General features: G+C 42.0%; 1 pseudogene; it reads right to left on the bottom strand.

Annotated features, from left to right (window-relative positions):
* Positions 1 to 8,925: 8,925 nt before the first annotated feature.
* Positions 8,926 to 10,268, bottom strand: LOC101616363 (annotated as a pseudogene).
* Between the last annotated feature and the right edge of the window lie 3,573 nt (positions 10,269 to 13,841).

Genomic DNA, 13,841 nt, shown 5'->3' on the forward strand with positions numbered 1-13,841 from the left:
TTACCTTCCTGAAATAAATGTTACTTGGTCTATAGTTTTTTTTTTTCCCTTATATTATATTCCTCTGGCTTTTGTATCAGGATGTTTCTAATTTCATCAAACAAGTTGGGGTTGGTCCTCTTCTGTATTTGTTAGTGTAGGCTGGGCATATTTCTCTTTTACATAAAGTATTGCTGAGATTTCCATCTTTTCTTTAGACTGCTTCACTAATTTTTGTCTTTCAATTATACTGATGTCAGTTCCTAAATACCAAGAGTTCTTAAAAAATCTCTTCTTCAATTTAGCTAACAGTTGATGATCTCATTTGAATATATGGCATAAAATAACTCTATACATTTATCTCATTCCTGTATATAACTCCAGTCCTGGTCTTATAGCTGAACTATAGACCTGTATAATCAATTGCCAAGTCAACATCTCTGACTGGATATCCAGGAAACCTTTTAAACTTGACATATTTTCTTAGCCAGCGTATTCTGGTACCATCCACATCAACTACAACTCCTGTTGCAGTTGTTTTCCTCTCCTAAAAGCACCTCCCGAGCTGGATATTTTAACATATTTTATTTTTATTTGTTTATTTATTTGGCAGAGAAAGATGGGGAGAGAGAAGAGGGGAGAGAGGAAGAGAGAGAGAAAAAGAGAGAGAGAGAGAATGGGCACACCATGGCCTCTAGCCACTGCAAATGAACTCCAAGCACATATGCCTCCTTGTGCATCTGGCTAAAGTGGATCCTGGGGAATTGAACCTGGGTCCTTTGGCTTTGCAGGCAAATGCCTTAACTGCTGAGCCATCTCTCCAGTCTAATACCTGATTAAATTTTGTAACCGAACCTATCATCTGAGAAATGTTAGCCTTGGAAAATTTATGTGTGTGTTAAAATAAGGATCAAAAAGAGCATCTTTCTTCTCTCCTAACTCAGTCTCTTGAGACATTGGCCTTATCAAGCAAAAGCAAAATCAACCTTTTTCTGGGTTACAAAAATAATATTTTCATTAAACGCAAATTTCAGCATGGAGAAAATTTACAAAGTATGAAATCATGCCCCAATAGTCGGGTACAGAAACATGTGGACCCATATAATAATAGACATTTCCAGACTCCTCTGCACTTTCAGGCCAATTGTTATTCTGATCCTCTAGTATGAATTCTCCTGACAAACTACTGTCAGTCAAGGAAGAAAAATATTGCTAATCCTAGCTATTCGTTACACACTTGGTAGTCAGAGTCTAAATATTACTGGGTAATGGTTATGTATTCTGTAAGAGACTATTAATACCTGACCAAGTGTTAAAACCATATAGCGAGCTCCATTTTAGCAGGTCATTCAACCCCCATTGAATTGCAACTATAAATTCCTACAAATATGATGAGCCCTTTAGTTAACAGAAGAACATTGTAGAACAGTGTGCAGTGACCTAGAGATCAAAGAATTAGAATATTTAAAAATATGATTTCTGAGCTTAGGCATGGTGGCATATACCTGTAAGTGTGTCAATAAGGAGGCTGATGCTGTAGGATTACAATTAGAGACAGACTGAGAGACACATTGTGAGACCTTTGCAATATCTGGAAATGCATCTTTTCCTCTGCATCCAATTGTAACTTCTTTCCAATGGCTTTTGTATCTTAAGCTAAACTTATTCATTCATACATTTATTTAGGAAGGAGGGGGTATGTGTATACCAGAGCCTAACGTGGTTGAAAACAAAGTCCAGACACATGTGCTACTTTGTGTGTCTGGCTTCACGTGTGTACGGAGGAATCAAACCTGTGCTGTCAGGCTATGCAAACACGTGCCTTTAACCACTCAGCCATCTTCCCAAGCTGCTGGTCTTTAAAAGTCCTAAAAATATTGAAATAATTTATTGTACCTTATAAGGTTGTATTAGAATTAAAGAGACCAATAGCATTGAAAACTACCGAAGCTATACAAAGACATGGAAATAAAAATAGACAGTGAAGAAATGAATAAGAAATTAAATAACTTTTAAGAAAAAAATTTTTTTTTAATTTATTTGAGAGTGACAGACACAGAGAAAGACAGATAGAGGGAGAGAGACAGAGAATGGGCGCGCCAGGGCTTCCAGCCTCTGCAAACGAACTCCAGACGCGTGCGCCCCCTTGTGCATCTGGCTAACGTGGGACCTGGGGAACCGAGCCTCGAACCGGGGTCCTTAGGCTTCACAGGCAAGCGCTTAACCACTAAGCCATCTCTCCAGCCCTAAATAAAACTTTTTACAAAAAATGAAAATGCTGGGTGTGGTAGCACACACCTTTAATACCAGCAATCAGGAGGCAAAGGCAGGAGGATTGCTGTCAGTCCGAGGCCAGCCTGAGACTACATAGTGAGTTCCTGCCAGGTCAGCCTAGACTAAAGAAAGACCCTACCTTGAAAAACCAATAATAATAATAATAAAATAATAAATAATGTCAATGTAAATACAATGAACTTGAGAACTTTGGGTCACAGGAAAGACAATTTTGAGAGGCAAAATCATAGTTACAAGTTACATTTAAAACATTGAGCTCAAATAAACAATTTAAAGGTGATAAACCCAAAAAAAGAGACAGAAAAACATAATAAAAATAGCTAGAAATTAATAAAACAGGACTAAAAGGACAACACAAAAATAACAAATTGGTTCTGTAAAAAGATAAGATTTACACCCCTTATCAAAAATAACCAGTGGGGAAGGGAATGAGGAGCCAAAATAATTAGATCATAGATTACAAGAGGGATATAACAGTTATTGATAAAATCCATAGCATAATTAAAGATTATTTACAATGAAAATTTGTATTCCAATAAATTGTACAGCATAGAAGAAATCAGTTAAGTTATTAGACTAAAATTGCCTGCTGAAATTAAATCAGTAAGTGAATAGGATATAAAAATAAATTTTAAGACTTTTGGAAAACATCAGGTGAAAAGAATTCAAATGCCTTAAGAGATCTTTAGCAGGTAATGCAAGAGACTGAAGAAACAACAGTCTCTCCCAGAAAAGAAAAGGCTGGGGCCTGGAGAGATGGCTTAGCAGTTAAGTGCTTGCCTGTGAAGCCTAAGGACCCCGGTTCAAGACTCTATTGTTCAGGACCCACTTTAGCCAGATATGCACAAGGGGGTGCACACATCTGGAGTTCGTTTGCAGTGGCTGGAGGCCCTAGCGCCCATTCTCTCTCCCTCCCTCTCTCTTTCTCTGCCTCTTTCTCTCTATCTGTTGCTCTCAAATAAATAAATAAAAATGAACAAAAAATATTTAAAAGAAAAGAAAAGCCTGGACAGGTACACCCCTGAATTCTACCAGACCTTTAAAGAGGAGCCTACACCTATGCTCCTCAAGCCAGTCCACAAAATAAAAGGGGAAATGTTACCCCCCTTACTCCAAAGCCAGCACTAACCAGACGCCAAAACCAGGCAAAGAACAGTACAGAAAATATAGACTGATTTCACTGACGAACATAGAAGCAAAAGTCCTCAACAAAATATTCACAGAAGGAATTAAAGTAAGCATTAAGAAGATCGCACACCACCATCAAGTTGGCTTCACTTCACGAATGTGAGGATGGCTCGGCATGTTTGACTTAGTACAAGTGCTCTGGCTGCTCAATACAATCAGACACAAAGTTTCACAATCATCTCAGCAGATGCAGAAAGTACCTTTGAAAAATTTCTGCATTACTTCATAAAACTCTGTGAAGAAACTTAGAATGGAAAAACATTTCTCACTTAATAAAGGCAACATATAACCAACTTATAGCCAACATTATATTGGAAAGGACAAACTAAAAGACTTTTTTTCTAATATTAAGAATGAAAAAAAATTCAATATGCTGCTTAACTTCTTAGCTAGAGTATTAAGGCAAGGACAAAAGGAATAAAACTACACAAATAGGAGAGAACTAATTCAGCTTTTCCTAATTTGCTGAAGGCACGATCCTTCAGATTTCAGCAGACAGCCCTCAAATCTGATCAACGTGTTCAGCGAAGCAAAAGGCTGCAAATAGGTATATAAAAATCAACAAATTAAGTTTCGCAATATATGACTGTGATTCTAGCACTCAAGATGTACAAGCAAGAGAATACTAAGTGTGAGGCCAATATGATCTAGTTATCAAGATTAGGTCTCAGTAAAAAAAAAAACAAAAAAAGAATGAAAATAAGGACATAAGAAGGTGGGGAAATGTTGGGAGCTTATTACTCAGCAAAAAACAGTGTAATGCAGCTATACTCAAAGTACTATCAGGATTCAGTGCAATCAAAATCCCAAGGCTAATCCACATGGAATTGTTAAAATTCACATGTAATCACACACACACGTGCAAGTGCATGCATGCGCAAAAGCAAGCCTGAGCAAACAGCTGCACCACAGGCATCATATCTAATTTCCAATGATAATAAATACACATAGTAGCAAAACAGCCTAGTACTGATGTTATAGAGGCATGTATGCCAAGAATAAATAAATAGAAGAATAGAATAGAATACAATAGAAAAGAAAGGAATAGAATAGAAAAGAAAAGAATAAAATAGAATAGAATGACTAAATTGGATGTGGCAGCGCACGCCTTTAATCCCAGCACTCGGGAGGCAGAGGTAGGAGGATTGCCGTGAGTTCGAAGCCACCCTGAGACTCCAGAGTGAATTCCAGGTCAGCCTGGGCTAGAGAAACCCTACCTTGAAAAACCAAAAAAGAATAGAATGAGTAGACTACACTAGAATAGGAGGCTCCCAAATTGAACCCAGGTAACTACAGACACCTGGGTTGATCTCCATCTCTTATAAATGCACAAAAATCAAATCAAAATGAATCATACCTGTGGTGGTTTGATTCAGGTGTCCCCCATAAACTTAGGTGTTCTGAGTTCTAGGCTCCTAGCTGATGGACTTTTGAGAGTTAACGCCCCCTGGAAGGAGTGTATTGTTGGAGGCGGGCTTATGGGTGTTACAGCCATTTTCCCCATGCCAGTGTTTGGCACACTCTCCTGTTGCTGTGGTCCACCTGATGTTGGCCAGGGGGTGATGACCCTCCTCTGCTCTTGCCATTGGCATTTTTCTGCCTTCATGGAGCCAAAATAATAAATGTAAATAAATAAATAATAACTGTAAGCCAAAATAAACGTTTTTCCCCCACAGGCTGCTCTTGGTTGGGTGATTTCTGCCAGCAATGCAAACATGACTGCAAAAATACTATAATGTAAAACTTTTAAAATGCTAAGGAAAACGCTTCAAAATACAGGCATAAATCAAGGAATGTCTGAAAAGGACTTCAGTAGTGTAGGAACTGGTAAGTAGGAATATAATAAAAGACTTCTGCACAGCAAAGGAACAACAACCAACAGACTGAACATAAAACCTACAAAATATGAGAAAATTTGTTCACTGGAATAAAATTTGCACTATATAAGCAATTCAAGATACAAAAGAGCAAATAATCCAACTGATCAATAATCTCAGTGCAAGGGGTGGGTGGGCTACCTCTGTGTGAGCATTGTCTAGGAAAACTCTAGAAGCCCCAAAACAACACAATTTTGATAGCTCTAATCTCTGTAGCTTAGAACTCAAGCATATAGAAGCAAATTTTCTAGAGTAGAGATGATGCAAAAACTGTGAAAGATAGTATATTTCATTTGCATGTTAGCAAATGTGAGTTTGGCTCCATTTCCTAACCATACACAAAGTATTTCAGCAGGTGGTGAGGAGTTGCCTATTGTAGGTTAAATTTCACAGAGATTGAAGGAATTTAAAATAATACAAAGGAACAGCTATATACAGATTCATTGGTAAGCTTTAGAATTTTTTAACTTGACATTGGGTCTACAATCAAAGAAGGAGCGGAGGAGGAGCAAGAATCTAGCTGTACATTTGTAGAGCATATGTGGAATTTTAGACCAACAAACAGCAATGATGCAGAACTTCTACTTTTCTGTGTTTTAACATGGAGAATGCCCCAAAGAGCACCTTCGATGTCATAATAGTTGCAGACTTTGGGAATTTGAGCAGTGGATTCATAGTACTGGTAAACTTCACTGACTGGTTCCTTGGGGAGGGGGAAGTTTCCTTCAGTTGACCAAATCCTTGTTTACTAGGTATTTTCCACAACTGGTCTGACCTGGGAAATGTTAGTTTTCAGAGCTTGTCATACTCAACATGACTGTGTTCTCCATAAAACCACTCACTCTGACCACGACCTCCTTTCTGAAGTGTATGGTCTCCCAGTGGAAACATCTCCAGAAGACATGGCTCAATTTCCAAGGACACGGAGACCCTGGTAGTGAGGCCCACACAAGTGCCTTGAAAATCATGATCTTGGGCTGGAGAGATGGCCTAGCAGTTAAGCGCTTGCCTGTGAAGCCTAAGAACCCTGGTTCGAGGCTCGGTTCCCCAGGTCCCACGTTAGTCAGATGCACAAGGGGGCGCACGCGTCTGGAGTTCGTTTGCAGTGGCTGGAAGCCCTGGTGCGCCCATTCTCTCTCTCTTCCTCTATCTGTCTTTCTCTCTGTGTCTGGCGCTCTCAAATAAATAAATAAATAATTTAAAAAAAAATCATGATCTTGCTCTTTGTCCTCTGTGATATGTGCTTTCTGTCTGTGTTCGCAGTAAGATTCCCACAGCGCGTGTGCGTTAGCTAGCTCACGTGTTCTGTCTGGATAGTGGGCTCATCTGTCCTTCAATCCACTCATGTATCCTGATTTTGGGGAAATTTGAAGTTAAAGCAGGCCTGTCTTCTGGTGCTGAGGCAGCTGAGGGGTGGGTAAAACAAAAGAATCTCAGAATTCCATAAGGCATTCAAGCCACATACTATTAGGGATGAGGGAGTAAGTCAGTTGTAGAGACCTTTCCAACATGCACAAGGCTCTATGTTCTTTCTCCAAACCACACACACACACACACACACACACACACACACACACACACAGACACTACTCTTGCATGTACCTAGATAAAATAGAAATATATAAGAAATTTAGGTTTTTAAAAATTTTATTTTACTTAATGAGAGAGAGAACGGCACACCAGGGCCTTCAGCCACTGTATACAAACTGCAGATGCTTGCACCACCTTGTGCATCTGGTTTACATGGGTACTGGGGAATCGAACCTGGGTCTTCAGGTTTTGCAGGCAAGTGCCTTAAACACTAAGCAATCTGTTCAGCCCATGGCATTATTTTTTAAACAGCTTTATTCTTCTCTTATGTTTTTCTCCCATATAAAGGACATTGTTCTCACGTGACTATGTGTAAAAACATTTTATATAATGCTATTATATGTTTTATGGTGTTTATTTTCATATTATTGACTCATTTAACTTTACTGTAGAACTCAATGAAAATGGCTTTCTGCTCTGAAAATATTTAGCATAGCACACTAGGTGCTACTTATAACGAGCATCTTCTGGCTGGCAACAGCCTCGTATTCTATCTTACATACTCAAAGTAATTGCTTTATCATCTCATGCACTCCTACTTAGTTGGTGAATGAAGAACTACCACAGTAGTTATTATTTGCTCCAGATATTTGGAAGTGTGAGATACTTGAATTTTTACTAAAACTGATGTGAAACACTGAGAGGATTAAAAATTTAATTGTGTGTAACTGCCATATGAAAGAGTGATGGTACGTCTTTAGATAAGCATAGATTTTTTTTAACTTTTTTACTGTTATTTTTACTTCATACTTTAAATGTAAGCATATCTAATAAAATGTAAACATTTTTAGTAGGCGTCTGATATGTACCCATATGTGACCCCATTATCAATGCCATTTGGAGTCTCCCGCCCACTCTTTCACATGAGACACTACTGCCTTGCTTTGGGTAAGGATAGAGATTTCTTTGATGTCTATAATTTCATGCATTTGTAGAGACATCATATTTACTGAGGGCTGTGACATTCACAAAATGAGAACAAAGCTTTTAAGGATCATCACACTTGTTTTACACAGGTATAATTTCTGTCTGAGTGTTGTTATTGAATACCATTGGAGACACCAATTTAAGTAAAACATTTTTAATGCTTGCCAGTTATTGACCATGATGAGCAAAACTGCTGTCGTTGTTCATTGAGTAAAACACATCAAATGATAACTGTATATTCAACATCATTAAAAATGGCTAATGTGGGCTGGAGAGATGGCTTAGCGGGTAAGCGCTTGCCTGTGAAGCCTAAGGACCCCGGTTGGAAGCTCGATTCCCCAGGATCCACGTTAGCCAGATGCACAAGGGGGCTCACGTGTCTGGAGTTCGTTTGCAGTGGTTGAAGGCCCATTCTCCCTCTCCCTATCTGCCTCTTTCTCTCTGTCTGTAACTCTCAAACAAATAAATAAAAATAAACAAAAAAATGGCTAATGTTCTGACAAGTAATTGTGCCATTTCATCTTTCCACCAGCAATGGGAATATAAAACAGTCCAAATGTAACTCATCGCGTACCAGCCAGCAGGGGGCGCGGTGCAGGTCCCCAGCCACCCGGTGTGCAATGGCCTCTGTGGGGCTCTAGTTCAATTCTCATCGCAGGCAACAATGCTGAGAACTTTTTCCATGTCGCCTTTCATATTTCTTTTATTTTTATTTTATTTTATTTTGTCTGCACAAGTGTTTATTTTAACATTTAAAAGCAAAACACATACACATTCCGACAGCTTTTCTGGGCTTGTTACACACACACTCTGAACTTGCCTCCCACCAGGACTCCTGGCCCCGCGTGGGCTGTGGGGACCGTTCCAGTCAAACCTCGGCCCCAGCTAACTTATTAAGCCACTAAAAGCAGCCCGATTCAGGGCACGAGCCGAGGTGGGGCTTCCTGGACAGCGAGGCTCCGCGGGGTGAGCCAAGGGCAGCCCATCGATCAGATCGATCACCGGCAGGGAGCGAGGTCGCCGCGGAATCCTGCGGAAAGTGCAGCAGCCCGGGCCCGGGTCCCTCTGCTTAAGATGATTTGGTAGTGGTCTCTCGGTCTTTCTGGCAATTTGATGACTTTGAGGCATTTGCGAAGATCCAGGGGTGCCGCAGGACCTCCCCCAGCGTCAGCCTCGGGCTGGCATTGGGCTTTAACAGTCCGGAAATGAGGTCCCGAGCTCCCTCGTTACAAAGCCAGGGCATGTGAATTCCACCCGTGATGTCCTCTCGTGGGTCTCTTGGTGCGTGTGCGCCGCAAAAGGAGGTATTCCAACGAAGAACTCGTAGCGGAGGACACCCAGGCTCCACGGGTCCACCTTCTCCTCATGCGCCCGGCCTTCGATCATCTCGGGGGGCAGTAGTCCAGGGTGGTTCTCCTGGAGGACGGGGCGTGCAGGGCCACCCGGAGTCTGCGATCTTCCACTCTCCAGCTGACCCGAGCAGCGGGTTCTGGGCCTTAATGCCCCATGAATGCCTCTCTTTGAATGACAGCAAGACCGGGCGCCTGCCGCTCGGTGACCCACGCAGCAGGTCTCTGCTCGCCGAACTTGGGCTGTTTCTGCAGTCCGCTCTCGGCTGTTCCGAGGGGCGCATATTCTAGAATTAGGTGAACTCTGCTGGCATCGTGGAAATTACCATAGAGCCTGAGAATGTTAGGGTGCCGCAGGGGCGACTGGATCTCCGCTTCCCCCCGAGCTGGCGCTGCGCCCCCGCCCGCCTTCTCCAGCCGGGCCTGGAACCGCGCGCTCGGGCCAGGGTGAACTTGCGGAGTAAGCGTCCCCAACCTCCCTTTACCCAGCGGGCGGCCAAAGTCGAAGTCCTCCAGAGTCCACTGCCTCTTTTTTTGAGTCTTCGTTTTTCTGTTTCTTTCTCTTTTTTTTTTTTGGTTTTTTGAGATAGGGTCTCACTCTGGCCCAGGCTGACCTGGAATTCACTCTGGAGTCTCAGGGTGGCCTCGAGCTCACGGCGATCGTCCTACCTCTGCCTCCCGAGTGCCGGGATTAAGGGCGAGCACCACCACGCCCGGCCGTTTTTCTGTTTCGATGCCTGATCCTTTTCAGATTTATTTCCGCGCTGCGGGCGGGGGTTGCGGCTCGCTGGATGTCTGCAGCCGCCTGGGCACCGGTTTGAGGCTTCTGTCCTTGTGAAGGAAGGCGCTGGGAGGAATTGGAAGGGCACAGGACCCGCTGGGCCTGGCCACTGCTGGCAGAGCCCGGATTCTGCTGGGCAATCAGAACACGTTTCGGACCACCACCAAGAGGAATCGTAGCCTTAACAGACCCCGAGATGCAGCTTGCTTTAGACACCCGCCGGCCAGCTCCCGCTGGCGCCCCGAAGCCCGCAAGTCCTTCCCGCAGCTCAGCCCTTTCCATAGCTCTTAAATGTACTTGTCATTTCGTTTGGTTCATTGATTCGTCCTTTTATTATTCGGTTTTAAACAAATAATATATATTTAAATATCTAAAATGGTACCCACACATTCTGTGAATTTACCTTTATCAGGTATGTGTTTTATAAAGGTTTTCTCTTTGTATGTGGCTCGTTATTAATTTTATTTTTGGTAATACTTAAAGAGAAGAAATTTTAAAGAACTTTTGAAGCCCAATAATCATGTTTTATGTTACTGCTTTATCTGATCTTATTTTTTTTAAAAAAATTTGTTTATTGTTATTTATTTATTTGAGAGCTACAGACAGAAAGAGAGAGAGAGAGAGGGAGAGGGAGAGGGAGAGGAAGGGGGGAGGGAGAGAGAGAGAATGAATGCACCAGGGCCTCCAGCCACACTAAAAATGAACTCCAGACGCGTGCACCCCCTTATGCATCTGGCTAATGTGGATCCTGGGGAATCAAGCCTTGAACTGGGGTTCTTAGGCTTCACAGTCAAGTGCTTAACCACTGAGCCATCTCTCCAGCCCTAATCTTATTTTTTTTTAAAATGTGAACACTAAGGTTTTCATAAGGATATTTTTGTTATTACTGTTGTTGTTTCTTAGGTTTTTGTTTTGTTTCATTTTGGTTTGGCTTGGTTTTGTTTTATTCATGACAGGCTCGCTCTGTCTCTCTCTCTCTTTGGCCTGGAAGTCACTATGTGAAAATTTATATTAACAGCATATTTTTGCTCTTTAATTATATGATTAACATAGAATAATATAAAGTTTTTATGATTTCCATATTTTCTTATGCTTACTTTAATCATTTTTGTCCTTCAATAAAAAATGATGTCACTCTTTAAATTCAAACTTCTCAAGAGAGCCTTTCCTCTCTTCTCCAATTAAACTAACATTTGTTGGTGCCTCTAGACATCATTCCAGACCTTTAAACCCTGCCCTGATCTCCTCTCTGACCTCCAGGTACACATGCCCAACTGTCAGCTCAATTTCTCCAGCTGTATGTCCATCTGGCATTCCATTCTCGACATCTTTTTTTTTTTTTTTTAAGGCAAGCCCACCAGACTGGCCTTTCTTTTATGTGAGAAAGCAAAAGTTGGTGTGAGACTGAGTGACCGGGAGAGAGAGAGAAAGGGAGAGAGAATTGGCATGTCAGAGCCTCCAGCCGCTGTCATCAAATTTCAGACACATGAGTGCACATGTGCAACCTTGCACACTTGGGTCACCTTGTGTCTGGCTAACATGGGACCTGGAGAGACATGGGTCCTTAGGCCTCTCAGGCAAGCTCCTTAACCACTGGGCCATCTCTCTAGCCTCACACCTGACATGTTTAACCAGTACATTCTGATCCTGGCCACACCAACTACTGCTTCTGTAACAGTTTACTTTCATCTCACTGAAAAGTAATTTCAGATTTCCAGAAAAAAAAATATAACCCAAGGATCATCCTTTTCACCTCTATCTTTCATATAAGCTACGTTAAGTCCATCAGTAAATGCTCTTAAAGTGTTTTAACATTTTTAAATATTTTACTTTTTACTTATTACAGAGAGAAAGAGAAATGGGCATGTCAGAGCATCTAGCCACTGCAAATGAACTCCAGGCACATGCATCACCATGTGCATCTGGCTTATGTGGGCACTGGGGAATTGAACCTGGGTCCTTTGGCTTTGGAGGCAAGTGCCTTAACTGCTCAGTCATCTCTTCAGCCCCATTTCTTCCATTTTTGTATTAGCTAGCCAGAAAACTTGATGGAGTTAAAAAAAAAAAACACCTGATCTCCACAGATGACACAGCAAACAATATATGACATGTTTTAAAACTGTCATTGGCTGCAAGAGATGTAATCCTTACATACCAGATACGTATTTTCTATTCTGCTTATCTTTGGGTGTTTTATAAATAATCTTCATGTGTAAGGTTAGTAATGAAGGTATGTACTGATTACAAACTCTAGAGCTAGCTACATGCTGATGAATGGACCAAAGAAAGGAATGGGTCCAAATGAATACATTTTAATGGATGGACTGAACTTTAGTTCTTAAGTGTATTTCTCTTTTACATATTAGCAAATGAGAATTCCATTTCCAATGCAAAGCATTGCACAACGTAACCAGAGCCAATCGCAGCAGGGGATATAGCCTCCTCCTTGAAAACTACTCAACTATGTCCTTAAGAAAAGCAGGCGTGGATTTTACTATGTAAATAAGAGTACTTAAAGTATGCCTTCTGGGTCTTCAGACTACTGTGGACCATCACCAAAGGGGAAGCAAGAAATACATTACACATCTCAACTTTCCTCATGTTCCAACCTACACCAGAGCAGCTGGACTCCACCGATTGATGAGGAGTGAAGGTTTTCTGTGAACAATATGTCAGTCATAGGCAAAACTTTGTTGGTGATGCTATCTGCTGTAGAATTTCTGGTGGGGGTTTTTGGAAATGGATTTGTCACGCTGGCCTTCAGCCTCAGCTGGGTCAGGAATCGGAAGATCTTTTTGGTTGAGCTCATTCTCACTGGCTTGGCCCTCTCCAGGATTTGCTTCCTGTGGATGACGATCTTGCTTACCTATCTCGATGTAAACTACGACAGAATACTTCCCTCTAAGAGGCTCCTCACGAACACTGTCATTGTCTGGACAGGATCCAACTATCTCTGTATGGGCTCCACCACCTGCCTCAGCGTATTCTACTTCCTGAAAATAGGCCACTTCTCCAACCCTGCCTTCCTGTGGATGAAACAGAGGATTCCCAGGGTGCTTCTTACAATTGTCATGGGGTCAGTATTCCATTTCTCTTTGTTTCTCATTTTCATTGAAGCAAAAATTGATGGCTTCATGCAAAAATGGGTAATAATGGAAAAAAACACCACATTCGGTCTTTCAGATGTTATAAATGCTCTGTTTGCCTATCAAACTCTCACCAACACGATTCTCGTCATCTTTTCTATGGTATCTCTGACCTCACTGCTTCTCTTAATCTTCTCCCTATGGAGTCACAGCAGGAGGATGAGGCGACAGGGCCTTTGCTCCAGGGACTCCAGCACAGAGGCCCACGTGAGAGCCATGAAAACAATGGCGTCATCCTTAGTGTTCTTCATTATGTATTACCTCAGCCATCTTATGATGATTTGGGCCTATTCTGTTCTAGACAATATTGTGGCCAAGATTTTTGCTCATGGGCTAATATTTTTGTATCCATCCTGTCATCCATTTCTTCTGATTTTGTGGAACAGCAAATTAAAACAGGCCTTTCTCTGTGTCTTGACGAAGCTGAGGTATCAGGGGACAGGCAACCTCTCATGCCCACAGTCATGCCTGATGTGACTGAAGAAACTCTGAGTCAAGAAAAAGAGAAAAAAGGGGCTGGAGAGATGGCTTAGCAGTTAAGCACTTGCCTATGGAGCCTAAGGACCCCGGTTCGAGGCTCGGTTCCCCAGGTCCCACGTTAGCCAGATGCACAAGGGGGCACACGCGTCTGGAGTTCGTTTGCAGTGGCTGGAGGCCCTGGCGCGCCCATTATCCCTCTCTCTCTCTGCCTCTTTCTCTCTCTGTCACT

This window comes from Jaculus jaculus, chromosome 23 (genome assembly GCF_020740685.1).
Source record: "Jaculus jaculus isolate mJacJac1 chromosome 23, mJacJac1.mat.Y.cur, whole genome shotgun sequence".
Lineage (NCBI taxonomy): Eukaryota > Metazoa > Chordata > Mammalia > Rodentia > Dipodidae > Jaculus > Jaculus jaculus.